The 14,404-nt window shown below is 52.7% G+C and overlaps 1 protein-coding gene across 8 annotated transcripts in view; it reads left to right on the forward strand.

Moving 5' to 3' along the window:
• Positions 1-14,404, forward strand: part of TRAK1 (trafficking kinesin protein 1) — a 93,846-nt gene that overhangs the window by 7,638 nt on the left and 71,804 nt on the right. Inside the window, exon 1 of one of the 8 annotated variants that reach the window (XM_036333263.1) lies at positions 8,783-8,873. The exons of the other annotated variants lie outside the window; for them this stretch is intronic. The gene's annotated coding sequence lies outside the window, so the exon portion shown is untranslated. Of the gene's footprint in view, positions 1-8,782; positions 8,874-14,404 lie in introns of those variants that run through there. 8 annotated transcript variants of the gene reach the window in all.

Consider the following 14,404-nt stretch of genomic DNA (forward strand, 5'->3'; position numbering starts at 1 on the left):
ATGGCTGCGAAGATTACATGAGTTCCTACTCGCAGAGTCCTCAGCATGCTGTGGGCATGTAGTAAGTGCTCACTTATCAGTTTTCTTTGTCACTATTGTCTGTCTCTCTCATCAGTCTATCATCAGTCTATCTGTCTGTCTACCTTCCTCCCTGTCATCTCTCTGCCTGCCTCTTTGTCTGTCATCATCCGTCTGGATGGCCTGCAGGGAAATCCTGGTATTCCTGCTGCTGGGCTGTGGGTGGAGGGGGTGGGGAGGGCTGGCAGCGGGCAGAGATATAACGTCGCCCTTCAGTCTCCCTCCTCCCCACACTCCCCTGCTTCCCGGCCCTTCCCCATCGGCTGTCTTTCTAGTCTCTGAGCCTGGACCCAGGGCCCGCCTGCATGTTCTGGGCCCAGGCGCGTTCTGTTCTTTCTTCCATCAACACTCCCCACCCGTGTCTCAGAAATGTGCTCACTTTTACTCACCGGTGACTCTTCTCTCCTTCCGCCTTCCCTGCCCATGGGGTTCGTTGCCGTCCTCTTCATCCTCTTCCTCAGAGGCTGGCTCACCGTTGTGAGATGCTGCAGCTCGCACTGGGCGTGGCGGGGCTGAGGCCACGGGGTGTGGCCTCAAGGAGCACAGGCTGGCCAGCTGCTGAACCTGCTGGGGAGGCACAGTTCGCTTCTCTGTTCGTCTAATGCAGTGGTTCTCAACCTTCCTAATGCCGCGGCCCTTTAATGCAGTTCCTCATGTTGTGGTGGCCCCCAACCATACAGTTATTTCCGTTGCTACTTCGTAACTGTAATGTTGCTACTGTGATGACTCGTAATGTAAATATCTGATAGGCAGGATGTATTTTCATTGTTACAAATTGAACATGATTAAAGCATAGTGATTAATCACAAAAACAATATGTAATTATATATGTGTTTTCCGATGGTCTTAGGCGACCCCTGTGAAAGGGTCGTTTGACCCCCAAAGGGGTCGTGACCCACAGGTTGAGGAACGCTGGTCTAATGGAAATCATGGGTTTATAGGAGGGAGCAAGGGACCCATTGCCGTGAAAATACTTAGAAAAGCCTGAAGCGCTGTCAGAAGCCCCGCAGACCCTTCTGCGAGGGTGCAGCTCCTCTCGGGTAACACGCCGTCACAGCCCTGGAGCGCTTGTCTCAGAAGTTCCCTGATGAACTCTGGCGGTTTGTGCTGGAACTGTTCTCTTTTCTCTTATGTACGCTTTTCGTTAGATGATGAGGCGTGTCGTGTGTGTGTGTGTGTGTGTGTGTGTGTCTCTGTGTGTGTGTCTCTGTGTGTGTATGTGTGTGTCTCTGTGTGCGTGTCTATGTGTATGTCTCTGTGTGTGTGTCTGTGTGTGTGTGTGTCTGTGTGTGTGTGTGTATCTCTGTGTCTCTGTGTGTGTGTGTGTGTGTGTGTCTGTGTCTGTGTGTGTATCTCTGTGTCTCTGTGTGTGTGTGTGTGTCTCTGTGTGTGTGTCTGTGTGTGTGTATGTGTGTGTCTCTGTGTGTGTATGTGTGCGTGTCTGTGTGTGTGTATGTGTGTGTCTCTGTGTGTGTGTCTCTGTGTGTGTATGTGTGTGTCTCTGTGTGTGTGTGTGTGTGTGTCTCTGTGTGTGTATGTGTGTGTCTCTGTGTGTGTGTGTGTGTGTCTCTGTGTGTGTGTGTGTCTCTGTGTGTGTGTCTCTGTGTGTATGTGTGTGTCTCTGTGTGTGTGTCTCTGTGTGTGTATGTGTGTGTCTCTGTGTGTGTATGTGTGTGTCTCTGTGTGTGTCTCTGTGTGCGTGTCTGTGTGTGCGTGTCTGTGTGTATGTCTGTGTGTGTGTGTGTGTGTGTCTGTGTCTGTGTGTGTGTCTCTGTGTCTCTGTGTGTGTGAGTGTCTGTGTGTGTCTCTGTGTGTGTCTCTGTGTGCGTGTCTATGTGTATGTCTGTGTGTGTGTGTGTGTGTATGTCTCTGTGTGTGTGTCTCTGTGTGTATGTGTGTGTCTCTGTGTGTGTGTCTCTGTGTGTGTATGTGTGTGTCTCTCTGTGTGTGTGTGTGTGTGTCTCTGTGTGTGTATGTGTGTGTCTCTGTGTGCGTGTCTGTGTGCGTGTCTGTGTGTGTGTGTGTGTGTATGTCTCTGTGTGTGTGTCTCTGTGTGTGTATGTGTGTGTCTCTGTGTGTGTGTCTCTGTGTGTGTATGTGTGTGTCTCTGTGTGTGTGTGTGTGTGTGTCTCTGTGTGTGTATGTGTGTGTCTCTGTGTGTGTGTCTCTGTGTGTGTATGTGTGTGTCTCTGTGTGTGTGTGTGTGTGTCTCTGTGTGTGTGTGTGTGTGTGTGTGTGTGTGTGTGTGTGTGTCTCTGTGTGTGTATGTGTGTGTCTCTGTGTGCGTGTCTATGTGTATGTCTGTGTGTGTGTGTGTGTGTCTCTGTGTGTGTATGTGTGTGTCTCTGTGTGTGTATGTGTGTGTCTGTGTGTGTGTGTGTGTGTGTCTCTGTGTGTGTATGTGTGTGTCTCTGTGTGTGTGTCTCTGTGTGTGTATGTGTGTGTCTCTGTGTGTGTGTGTGTGTGTGTGTCTGTGTGTGTATGTGTGTGTCTCTGTGTGTGTGTCTCTGTGTGTGTATGTGTGTGTCTCTGTGTGTGTGTGTGTGTGTCTCTGTGTGTGTATGTGTGTGTCTCTGTGTGTGTGTCTGTGTGTGTGTCTCTGTGTGCGTGTCTATGTGTATGCCTCTCTGTGTGTGTGTATGTGTGTGTGTCTGTGTGTGTGTGTGTGTGTGTATGTCTCTGTGTGTGTGTCTCTGTGTGTGTGTGTGTGTGAGTGTGTGTGTGTGTGTGTGTCTCTGTGTGCGTGTCTGTGTGTATGTCTGTGTGTATGTCTCTGTGTGTGTGTGTGTGTGTGTCTCTGTGTGTGTATGTGTGTGTCTCTGTGTGCGTGTCTGTGTGTATGTCTCTGTGTGTGTGTGAGTGTGTGTGTGTGTCTTCTTTGCTTTGGCTTCTAGGAAGCTGGATTGCCTGAGGTTTTCATTGAGGAGCAGTTCTGGTAAAACTGTCCTTTGCCAGCTCCCTCCTCCCTCTCTTTCATAAACATACAGCTTGCTCTTTTGTGCTTGTTCTAAAGCAGTGATGGCGAACCTTTTGAGCTCGGCGTGTCAGCATTTTGAAAAACCCTAACTTAACTCTAGTGCCATGTCACATAGAGAAATTTCTTTGATATTTGCAACCATAGTAAAACAAAGACATATTTTTGATATTTATTTTATAGATTTAAAGGCCATTTAACAAAGAAAAATCAACAACAAAAATGAGTTCGCGTGTCACCTCTGACACGTGTGTCATAGGTTCGCCATCACTGTTCTAAAGGCTCTGTTGAAATCCTGTCGGGCACGCGTGGGTTTAAGAGGAAATGAATGAATGGCGGCCCACTGCGGTTTCTCAAGGCGCCGTGGGCTTGCTCTTGTGGGCGGCTACCCTACCCCCATAGTTCAGCCCACACGGTCCTGGGCCCCCACGGTTGGGGCCTAGAATGTTGGCTTTGGGGCAGAGAGGTCAGGGCGTGACTCCGGCTGTGGCACTTACGGTGTGGCCTCAGGCAAGCCTCCAAGTCCCAGAACCTGTTTCTACATCTCTAACATGGGGTGACAGCGGGGACCTGGGGCTGTCCTGGGTCCTCAGTGTTCATTCCTGCCGAGGGCCTGGTGCAGTGGGGTGTGGAGGGCGTTCCATCCTCTTAATAACCTTTCTTACTTAGTCTCAGCTTCCCTCGAAGCTTCTGCCGCGCTGCCTGCAGCAGCCAGTGTGTCTTCTTCCTCCCCTCACCGTTTCCTTTCACTTCTCTTCTCTCCTCCTTGGTGCCTATTCCCCCTCTTCATTCTCCCCCTCCTCTCCTCCCCTCTCCTCTCCCTCCGCCTCCCCTCCCCCGCCTAATAAGAGAAATAATTTTTTTTATCCTTTAAAATATATATATATATATATATATATATATATATATATATATATATATAAATAATTTTTATTGATTTCAGGGAGAGGGAGAGAGAGAAACATCAATGATGAGAGAAAATCGTTGATCGGCTACCCCCTGCACACACACACACACACACACACACACCCCACTGGGGATCGAGCCTGCAACCCGGGCATGTGCCCTTGACCGGAATCGAGCCCCAATGTCCTGGTTCATGGGTCGATGCTCAAAATCGGAACTTCAGATGCCTCCCCCCCCCCCCCCCACCGCGACTCCCACCCCCTGATCTCTCCAGTTTGCCTCCCACAGAATTCAGCCGTCAGACCTCCCCTGGGCTTCCTTCCCCATTCACTCACCTGCGAGCTCCCCCTCGCTGTCTGCTGACCCCTTTCTTGTCTTCCCGCCTCTGGCTCAACCCCAGTGTGTCCCGAATGGCATGCAGCCCCTCTGTCATCACAGGACGTGTGTCAGCGTGAGAGGGCCTGTCACCCACATACACGGGGAGGGGAGAGGCCCGTTCGCAAGGCCAGCTCCTACCGGCCCAGCTGAACATCCGCCCAGCGCGGCCTGACCCCTCCCGTCTTCACCTGGGGGTTCTGCTTGAATGTGGCAACGCTTCCGAGGTCTGTGCCAGCCTAGATCTACCTTGGCGCCGACATTTTATTAAAAAGGAAGGAGAGCCCAGCCAGTGCTGCTCAGTGTCACTTTGCCTCTGTCCCTAGAGTCGTGGGGGTTTGTGGTGAATAGAAATGGGGAGGGGCCAGCCTGAGTTGAAAGAAGGGCCTGCAAATCTGGTGCCAGCTCTTGCTTTGCCGGGACCAGGAGGGAGGGAGTGGGCTGCCCAGGTGCGGGTGCAGCAGCACCACCTAGTGGGCCCGGGAAGCACTAGCAGCGGGAATGGCAGCCTTAACCTTGAGACTCCCATACCTGCAGTGTCCTGGCTTTGCCACTTTTGAAAGTGACTGAGAGATTGTCCAGAGAGCCCAACAGGTAAGGCAGGCAACTTGAGTTGTGTGGACGGAACAAAAGAAACCCTCCCTCCCCACCCAACCCCTTCTCCTGTTTGGATCCATCTACCTTTATTTTATTGGACCCTCACCTGCCTTTTGCTGGAGCTAATCCTGGTTGTTTCTAAGAGAGCATGTGACGAGAGCCGAGTGTGGCCATGTCTGTCTTGTGTAGACTTCTCTGGCGATCCTGATGGTGGTGTAATTTCAGTCCCGTGTGGTGAGCTCTATTCTTCTGGTTCTCAGTGATTGTGCCTCACTGACGTGATTTTAAGTTGGGTGTGTATCAGTCAGGTTTGCTGTAGAAATGCTGGGTAACAAACAGTCCCCAGATCCACCGCGGCAACATTTATTCCCTGATCCTGGTTGTAGGTCACCTGAGGAGGATGGCCTGGCCTTCGCTTCAGGTCTGCCCCACTTGTCACTCATTGGAGGCTTTGGGCTAAAGGGGCAGCAGCTGTGTGAGGCCACACTCTCCCGGCAGAGGACAGGAGCTCAAGGGGACGCGCTCAACCACACAGGCACAGTCAGAGCCTCTGGTTAGACATGCAGTCATTCTGTCCACTCACATGTCACTGGCCTGAGCAAGGTCTGTGGCCTGGCTCACAGTCACAGAGCTGCGAAATGGTATTCCATTCTCGGCGAACCATAGCAAGGCTGGGAGTGAAGGAAGGAAGGGTTGTGAGCAACGTGAACAGCTGGACTTTAGAAGATCCTCGGGTAACTACGGAGCCGCCTTGAATGGCGGAGGTGCACAGGCGGTCTTGAGGGAAGTCCCATGGCGCCAGCGACCTCCAGGCCCTTTGCTGATTCTTAGCTCTGCTGGGCCAGAGGACTGCGGTGGGCGTTGGGAGGGGAGGAGGGGCGTGGGCTCCTGTGGCCTGGAGCAGGGGTTGGCAGACTTTTCCGTGAAGGGCCAGAGTGTCATTATTTTACTAGTAAGTCTGTGGGTCCCGTGATCTTGGTCACAGCCATTCATCTCTGCTGTTGTAGCGGAAAGCAGCCGTAGGCAGCACCTTTCAGGGCAGGTGTAACTGTGTTCCAGGGACATTTCATTTCTAAAAACAGGCAGGGGCTGGGGTCACGGTGGGCCATGGTGTGTGGACTCCTGGCCGAGACCTTCTCCGCTTGACCTGTATGGGGTCATCAGCTTAACAATAGGAGAGAAATAGCCCTTTGTGGTTGGGAAGCCAAAAAAAAACCCCAAGACAAAGGACCTCAAAGGATGGTGGGTGAGTCCAATAGCGCCCCACCCACTCCGCACTGTTAAGCTGTAAATGGTGGCTCTGTAGCAGCGGTTCTCAACCTTCCTAATGCCGCGGCCCTTTAATACAGTTCCTCATGCTGTGGTGACCCCCAACCATCAAGTTATTTTCGTTGCTGCTTCATAACTGTAATTTTGCTACTGTTATGAATCGTCATGTAAACATCTGATAGGCAGGATGTATTTTCATTGTTACAAATTGAACATGATTAAAGCCTAGTGATTCATCACAAAAACAACATGTAATTATATATGTGTTTTCCCATGGTCTTAGGCGACCCCTGTGAAAGGGTCGTTCGACCCCCAAAGGGGTCGCGACCCACAGTTTGAGAACCGCCACTCTATAGCATTGAATTCCCTCCACAGCCAACGCTATTGTTCCTGAGCATGAAATCTCATTTCGCTTAACCCATTTTCAGTAGAAATGCCCGCAAAAGGCATTACGAGCTCCGTGGGCTCTCCGAGCAGTTGCTGTGGGAGGCAGTTTGCCTTCCATGAGCAGTGTTTCTGTTTTTGGAGGAGTGGCCCTGGTATTCAGTGAAGTGGGTGCGCTCCGGGACCCTGCCTTCCATTCCTCTGGTTGCGTGCGTGCGTGCATGCGCCTGCTTCCTGGAGATGTAATTCACACACCGTAGAATTCTCCCCATAAAGTTTATCACTCGATGGTTTTTAGTATGTTCCTAGGGTTGTACAGTCATCACCACAGTCAATTTTGGAACATGTTCATCATCCCAAAAAGAAACGCTAGATTCTTTAGCTGTCTCTTCCCCCCGCCCATCTGCTTCAGGTCCCCCAGTGTGGCTGCATTTTGAATACGTTTTCAAAACGTCAGCTCTTGGTTTCTGCTATCCTTGTTTTCTTTTTTAAAATATATTTTATTGATTTTTTTTTTACAGAGAGGAAGGGAGAGGAATAGAGAGCTAGAAACATCGATGAGAGAGAAACATTGATCAGCTGCCTCCTGCACATCTCCTACTGGGGATGTGCCTGCGACCAAGGTACATGCCCTTGACTGGAATCGAACCTGGGACCCTTGAGTCCGCAGGCCGATGCTCTGTCCACTGAGCCAAACGATTAGGGCTGCCCTTGTTTTCTTAACTCAAGGCTCAGCCGTGCCTTGCAAACTGACCGAGGGACCTCCTCGAGTGACGGCTGTGCTATTCAGGCGCACACCTACAAGACACTCACATTGCTTGTATATTGTAACTGCGTCACCTGCTAACTCCAACACGTCCCCTATATTATGGCTTTATGCTTTTCATTTGTATTCTTTGTTTGTTTGTTTTTGTTAGTCCTCACTCCAGGATATTTTTCCATTGATTTTTAGAGAGAGTGGAAGGCAAAGGGAGAGACACAGAGAGAGAAACATCCATGTGAGAGACACACATCATTTGGTTGCCTCCCACACTCGCCGGACCAGGGCCAGGTTTGAGCCTGCAACCGAGGTACGTGCCCTTGACCAGAAATGAGCTTGGGACCCTTCAGTCCACAGGCCGATGGGCACTCGGTCCACTGAGCCAATCCGCTAGGGCTCAGTTGTATTCTTTGTAGGAGGTTGTCCTCTGTAACTTTCCACGTTTTGAATTTAAGTCTGTGTGGCTTTGAAACCTGGCTCAAGTAACACGGAACCGTTTCCCTGTCAGGTTTTCCTCGTCCCTGTTGTTTAACTGTTTATTGTCATCTCTCTGTAGTCATCTGGGGAGGATGAGTTTGAAGCCTTTTAATATCCAGATGATCTCACTGGATGTTTTGAAAAAGTAACCATTGTTCACATATAAGCAGAATTTCCTGTTCAGGAAATCATTTCGATTAACAATAAGACAGCTGACTGCATTGAATGGTGGCGGCACAGTAGGTACTATGGTTGCACAAAATTTTGTTCTATTAATACAATTAAGTTCTCCTGATTGGGCACTTAACTCTTTGTCTCGAAGTTTACCCTTTGATGCTAACTGCCTTCCATTGTCCCCCAGTAAGGACTAACTTTGGGGAGAAGAGAACAGATCGAAGGATGGATGTGTGTCCTGAACCCGGCCAGGCAGCTGCTGAGGCCTTAGAGTAGCGGTTCTCAACCTGTGGGTCCTGCCCCTTTGGGGGTCAAACGACCCTTTCACCAAAGACCAAAGGGGTCGCCAAAGACCATCGGAAAACACATATATAATTACATATTGTTTTTGTGATTGATCACAATGCTTTAATGATGTTCAATTTGTAACAATGAAATTGGGGGTCACCACAACATGAGGAACCGTATTAAAGGGTCGCGGCATTAGGAAGGTGGAGAACCGCTGCTCTAGAGGTCAACTCTGGATTTAGACACACGGACAGGAAAGAGGTGTCGGTGCAGTTCCAGCTGCATGTCTTACGCTTAAGGTCCATCTGACCTGGATGGGAGCATCGGAGATTCCCACACAAGCCCCCGGGAGCCACCATTTCCGAAAGCCGCTGAACCTGGGGTTGACCGGTGGGGGCCTCCCTGGCAGGGCCCTCCTCCTGGCGCGGCCCCGCCTCTCCTCGCCCCTCGTTGCACAACACACTGGCCTGCCCAGCGGACGGACGCGGCCTCGCCCCGTTGCATAAGCTTGCACTTTAGCCTCTCGCCGAGACCCTGTCGGGAAGGGGCCGCCGGCGGAGTGGCTCCGGGCTCCTGTCCGCTCCTTTCGGGGTGAGTATCCTTGGAGCTGGTGTCACGTGCGATGAGGCGATCGCCCAGAACCTGACACCCAGCCTCGTGGCATCGAGCCGGTGTCATTGTTGATCCGTTTTCTTAGAAAGAGTCGCTTCTGGTGGCAGGTAAGGCCACCGCGATCCCAGGTCCCAGAGAGCACCCCGTGTCGGCCTCTGTGTCCGCCTCGGGGGCACAGTGGGCCTTTGCTTCCCTGTTCGCGCCCTGCAGGTTTCTCTGCTTGGCCTCCCCTCTCCTGGGGGCACCCCCACCCCTTTGCTGCTCACAGCAAGTGACTGTGCCTGGCCCCTCGGGGCTGGGATGTGAGCTGGGAGGTGGCACCGAGGATCAGAGGGTGGACGCGGGACAGGAGAGTCAGGGGCCCTAGGTCTGTTCCTGCCGCTGTTTAGCCGCATGGCCGCGCCCACGTCCCTGACCGCTCAGGCCTCAGTTTCCCCTTCTGTAAGGGGTGGAAGAGGACTGGCTGGGCTGTGGGCTCTGTGGGGAGTCCGAGAAGCCTTGTGTGGAAGTCGGGAGAGGGCGGGTGTGGGGGGGCCGCTGGCCGGGAGACCACCTCACCCTTTCGAACTGTTTAATGTTGAGCCATGTGCTTTACTTACTGATTTTTAAAAATTAAGCCAATTTAGTTCATTAAAACCTCAAAGGGCAAACTGGCAACTCTCGTGTCAGTGTGCAAGTGCCCTCAGAGGCCGAATAGGAAAGCCGGTTCCGGTCCCGCCGCATAGACCTGGGTCAGGGGTCAGGTGGAGCCGCAGGAGCCATTGAAAGAGTGGAGAAGCCGGGTTTCCACTGCGACGCCCGATGTCACCGTCACCCAGCCCCAATCCCAGCCCCGGAGGGTCCTCAGTTCTGCTGAAATCCCTACAGATTAACGGAGGGCGGAGAAATGCCTCCTGGCAGGTCCCTTCCCTACGGGGTCCCCCAAGGGGGCCAGGGATGGTGGGAGTGAGTCTGCAAGTTAGGGTTGAGAGGATGCGGCAGGTGTGGGGTCCGGCCCAGCCTCAGGTAATCTTCGGGGCCTTGGTTTCCTCCTTTGTGAAATGTGTCCCCAGTCCTCACCCTGCTCTGCTGGCCGGTTCGAGAGATGATGAAACGCAGGAACGGATCCCAGTGCTTTGCGTCGTTTAGCGAGTGTTTGTTGAGCGCTGACTGGGTACCGGGCAGGTGCGGGCTGAGCAGCGAGGAACCCGTGTCGGGTGGCCCTGCTGCTTCCCGAGGCCCCTCAGTGGCGGGCTGAGCGGTGGGCTGAGCAGCGGGCCGCGCACCGGTCCTGGGTCTGCTGCTGGCTGCTCCGGGACCTGTGGCCGCCTCCCAGCCTCCCCGAGAGCAGTGTCCTCTTCCATCAGATGAGGTGGTTGGGCCAGAATTCTTAGCTCTAATGGTCCCTTTGTGGATTGTGAAACCACAGCTCTTCTAGGGGAGAGAGCATTTACACAGAGTTCCCTGGAGATGCTTAGGTAAGACTCTAAACATGGGACTTTACGGTAGGGAGGAATTTTCCAGAAGGACCCCTGTCGGACAACAGTTACAAAGGACTAGAGGCCCGATGCACGAAATGTGTGCAAGGGGCTCGGCCCTCCCAGCTGTGGCTTTGTCCGGAAGGACATCTGGAAGGACGCCCAGAAGGTCGTTCGGCTGTCCGGTCTAATTAGCATATTACGCTTTTATTATTATAGATCACTCGTGGCCCTGGCCAGGTGGCTCAGCTGGTTGGAGTGTCGTCCCGTACACCAAAAGGTTGCGGGTTCAGTCCCAGTCGGGGAGCTTGCAGGAGGCAACTGATCTATGTTTCTCTCTCTCTCCCTCCTTCTCTCTCTCTCTCTCTCTCTCTCTCTCTCTCTCTCTCTCTCTCTCCTGCTCCCTCTGAAATCAATAAAAACATATCCTTGGTGAGGATTAAACAACAACAACAACACAAAAACACAAAGTATCACGTGTGTTCCCAGCACCAGCGTGGTCTCTGCGTGAGTCTTTGTGCCCTTTCATCTTAATAATTTAATAAAAAAGGAATTGCTTCCAGGTCTGTACAGGGTGGTTGGTGTGTGGCCGAGTAGGAGAAGGGTCTTGTCTTGTGAGATCTTGTCTTTAAACCCTTGGGTTCGTGGTCACTGCCAAGTAAAGAAATGGGATTGGGTTGGGATGGGGAGGAAGAAAGAGGAGACGGTGGGCTTTGGGAATATGGCCAGTTTCGATGAGTTAAGGTTTCTTGTGTTGTCCTTTGACTGTCACCTGTAACGGGGTCTAGAACATTCTCCTGAGGCCCAGAGTGAGACCCCAAGATGGGGGAGATCCCAGCATGCACACTGGAGCCCCGCCTGTTTACTTCGGGCCTCAGATGTTTACAAAGTCCAGAACTCGTGTCCAACATTTAAAAACCAGAGAATCTCGTGTAAGAATACAGACCCCTGGCCTCTCGGGAAAAGGCACCCACCTAGGGCCACGGGGCTTCTCGGTGGAGCAGGCGTCCCGAGTGGCGGCTGCCCCCAGACACAGCCCTGGTCTAGCCGCTCACAGACATTTGGGGTAGAAAGAGAGCTTTCCTGCAACCTGACCTTTTGTTCTACGATGAGGAAACTGAGTCCCAGGCAGATCAAGATGTGGCTTGCTGGGGTGACAGGGTGAAGTTGGGTCCCATTCTCCCAAGTCTTGGAGCAGTGCTCTTGCTACACACAGGCCTGGCACCTGCCAGCAGGCGGCAGTGTGGTGCTGCCTGGCCTCACACTGTCTCCTCCCTGACTTTCCTGTCTCCTCCCTGACTTTCCTGTCTCCTTCTTTCCTGAGCCCTTCTGTTCTCTGTCTTCCTCTGATTTTGCCAGTTTTCTCTCACTAAGTTTTCCTCTTAGCATGGCTCTCTCTCTCTCTTTTTAAAAAATATATTTTATTGATTTTTTACAGAGAGGAAGGGCACAGAGGAGGGCTCCTTTCCTCCAGGTTGGTCCTTCCACCTGGGACTTGAGGAAGCTCCCGGCGGGGACGGGGGTCGGCGGGAGGGGGGGGGAGGGGGGATTGGGGGGGAGTGGGGCTGTGCTGCTCAGGCCCCATCCTTCGTGGTCCTGCAGACACGGCACCTCAGTTCTTGGCTCTGGAAGGGAAATTGTCACGACACCCCCTCCGTCGTCCGTGTGTGTAACTGAACATCCTTACCGTATCCATGGAACTCGCATGTCTAGCAGAGAAACGTCCAGCTCAGAATACCCTGGGGATCCCCCGGCATTTCGGGTCGGCCCGCCCAGGAGATGGGCAGCGGGTGGCAGAGGAGAGGACACAGCTTTTCGTCTGACAGCTGAGGGTTCTCATACAGGACCTGTCCCCTGTTCAGCTATGTGATCTTGACCAGCAAGGTCCTCCACAGTGCCTATGAATCCCAGCTTCCTCATCTATGGAGCAGCACAGACACCTGTGTCTCAAGCTGCAGGGAGGGAGGGAAACACTCTGTAGGCCCCTGGCCCTGTGTTTGATGGGGAAAGCAGGATTCTGGAAGGCTTTCATCCCATGTTTACCCAACCTCAGGCTTCGGATGTGTCTTCTCCATGAGCCAATTGTGGCGTCCCCTCTGCAGGACGTCCTGGTGTTGGTCCTGTGGCCAAGGCCAAGGGCAGCTCCAAGAGGGTCTCTATAACCCTCTCCTATGCCCTAGTTCTCTGGACCTTCCAGGCAGCTGCAAACTTGATGGTGTTTATGTGGCTGGTCACGTTATAGAAAAATAAAATATTCAGGGTTTTTTAAAAAATATATACATATATATATTATTGATTTTTTTTTTTATAGAGAGGAAGGGAGGGGGGTAGAGAGTTAGAAACATCGATGAGAGAGAAGCATCGATCAGCTGCCTCCTGCACACCCCCTACTAGGGATGTACCTGCAACCAAGGTACATGCCCTTGACCGGAATCGAACCTGTGACCCTTTAATCCGCAGGCTGACGCTCTATCCACTGAGCCAAACCGGTCAGGGCTATTCAGGGTTTTTTTAAGGCATTTTGGCACAGCCTCACCTTTTGACACTTTATCTCACTGGTCATTACATGCTTTCAGGAAAGCGATATCCCATGGGCACGGGGACCCACACTGTAAATAGGTTGACCTTCAGCCCTGGAGACATGGAAGGGAAGGTCAAGTCTCGGCGTTTGAGCAGCTGCCAGCGTGCTCACAAGTGACACGTTATTCTTAGAAGGGATTTTATTTATTTATTTATTTTGGACACCATTGCCTTCCCCACCAGCAAGTTGCAGTGACAGCAGAAGGTTCCAGTCTGGTCTGTGGGTGCGTCGTGCAGGAATGAGTGGGCCCGCTCCCCGTTCTAGGACGGGCTGGCACTGCCTGCCGGGGAGCAGGTCCGTGTTTATTCAGAGGTGCCGCCAGTTGGGCATCAGCCTCCCGTGCCCCCGAGTCCCCTCCATCAGCTGGCAGCCGCCGTCTAGCCCCGAGGCCTCGCCCCGAGATGAGCTTCCTGGGAGCTTTCCCAGGATTGTGAGAGGAAGAAACTTAACTACGGGTCCATCTGGAACCTTGCAGATGGTGCTTGACGTTAGTGGGAGATGAGAAGTAGGAGATACCTTCTGTCTTGAGGTGGGGCTGTTGGCTGGGGCCGGGGGAGGACGTGAACCTCGCCCAGGGGCAGAGTTGGCCAGGTGCCGGGTGTGCCCGCTGTGACATTTCCCACGGGAGGCAGAGGATCCCAAGCGTCCAGCTGTTGTCTTCCTTCCAGGGGTGAAGAGCTTCCCGGAAGCTCCAACTAAACCTCTGAATGTCTTCACTCTCTACGTCAAGCCCTTCTCCTGGGCTCTTGACAAACCACGGGCTTCCTTGGCTGAGTGTTCTGCAGTGAAGCGTTGCATGTGAATTGAGTGAGATGGTCGTGGGGCGGGGATGGTGGGGCAGGAGCCAAAGGGAGACCATTGGTCTCTCCACCTGTGATCCCATATATTTTTTGCCTGCTCTGTGGCTGTCTTTTTTTTTTTAATTTAATATGTCTTTATTGATTTTTATTTGAGAGAGAGAGGAAGGGAGAGGGGGAGAGAGAGATAGAAACACCAATGATGAGAGAGAATCATTGATCGGCTGCCTCCTGCACCCCCCCTACTGAGGATCGAGCCCTCAATCCCGGCATGCGCCTTTACCGGGAATCGAACCACGACCTCCTGGTTCATAGGTTGATGCTCAACCACTGACCCACACCGGCCAGCTGTGCGGCTGTCTTATTGAACAGGAAAGAGATGGGGACTTGGGGAAGCCTTTGGATAGCTGTTCTTCTGGGCACAGGTGTCTCCAGAGTCAAGTGAGTGTGAGCGGCCCTGTGGTCACTGCCCTACTGCCTTCGTTGCCTGGGTTCGAGCCAGGAGAGGAGCACAGGGACTGGGCCTCCCTGCTGTGCTGCTGTGGCGCCCAGGCCCTTCCTGCTCCCTCTCTGGGCTCCCCTGGCCTGGAGCTCCCAGGACTTACCCAGCCTTTGCGTGTCATTTCCTCCGTGCGTTTCCTTAGAGCTGGTCCTTTCTCCTTTAGTTTGATGCCA

This window comes from Myotis myotis, unplaced genomic scaffold, assembly GCF_014108235.1.
Source record: "Myotis myotis isolate mMyoMyo1 unplaced genomic scaffold, mMyoMyo1.p scaffold_m19_p_13, whole genome shotgun sequence".
NCBI classification, from domain to species: domain Eukaryota; kingdom Metazoa; phylum Chordata; class Mammalia; order Chiroptera; family Vespertilionidae; genus Myotis; species Myotis myotis.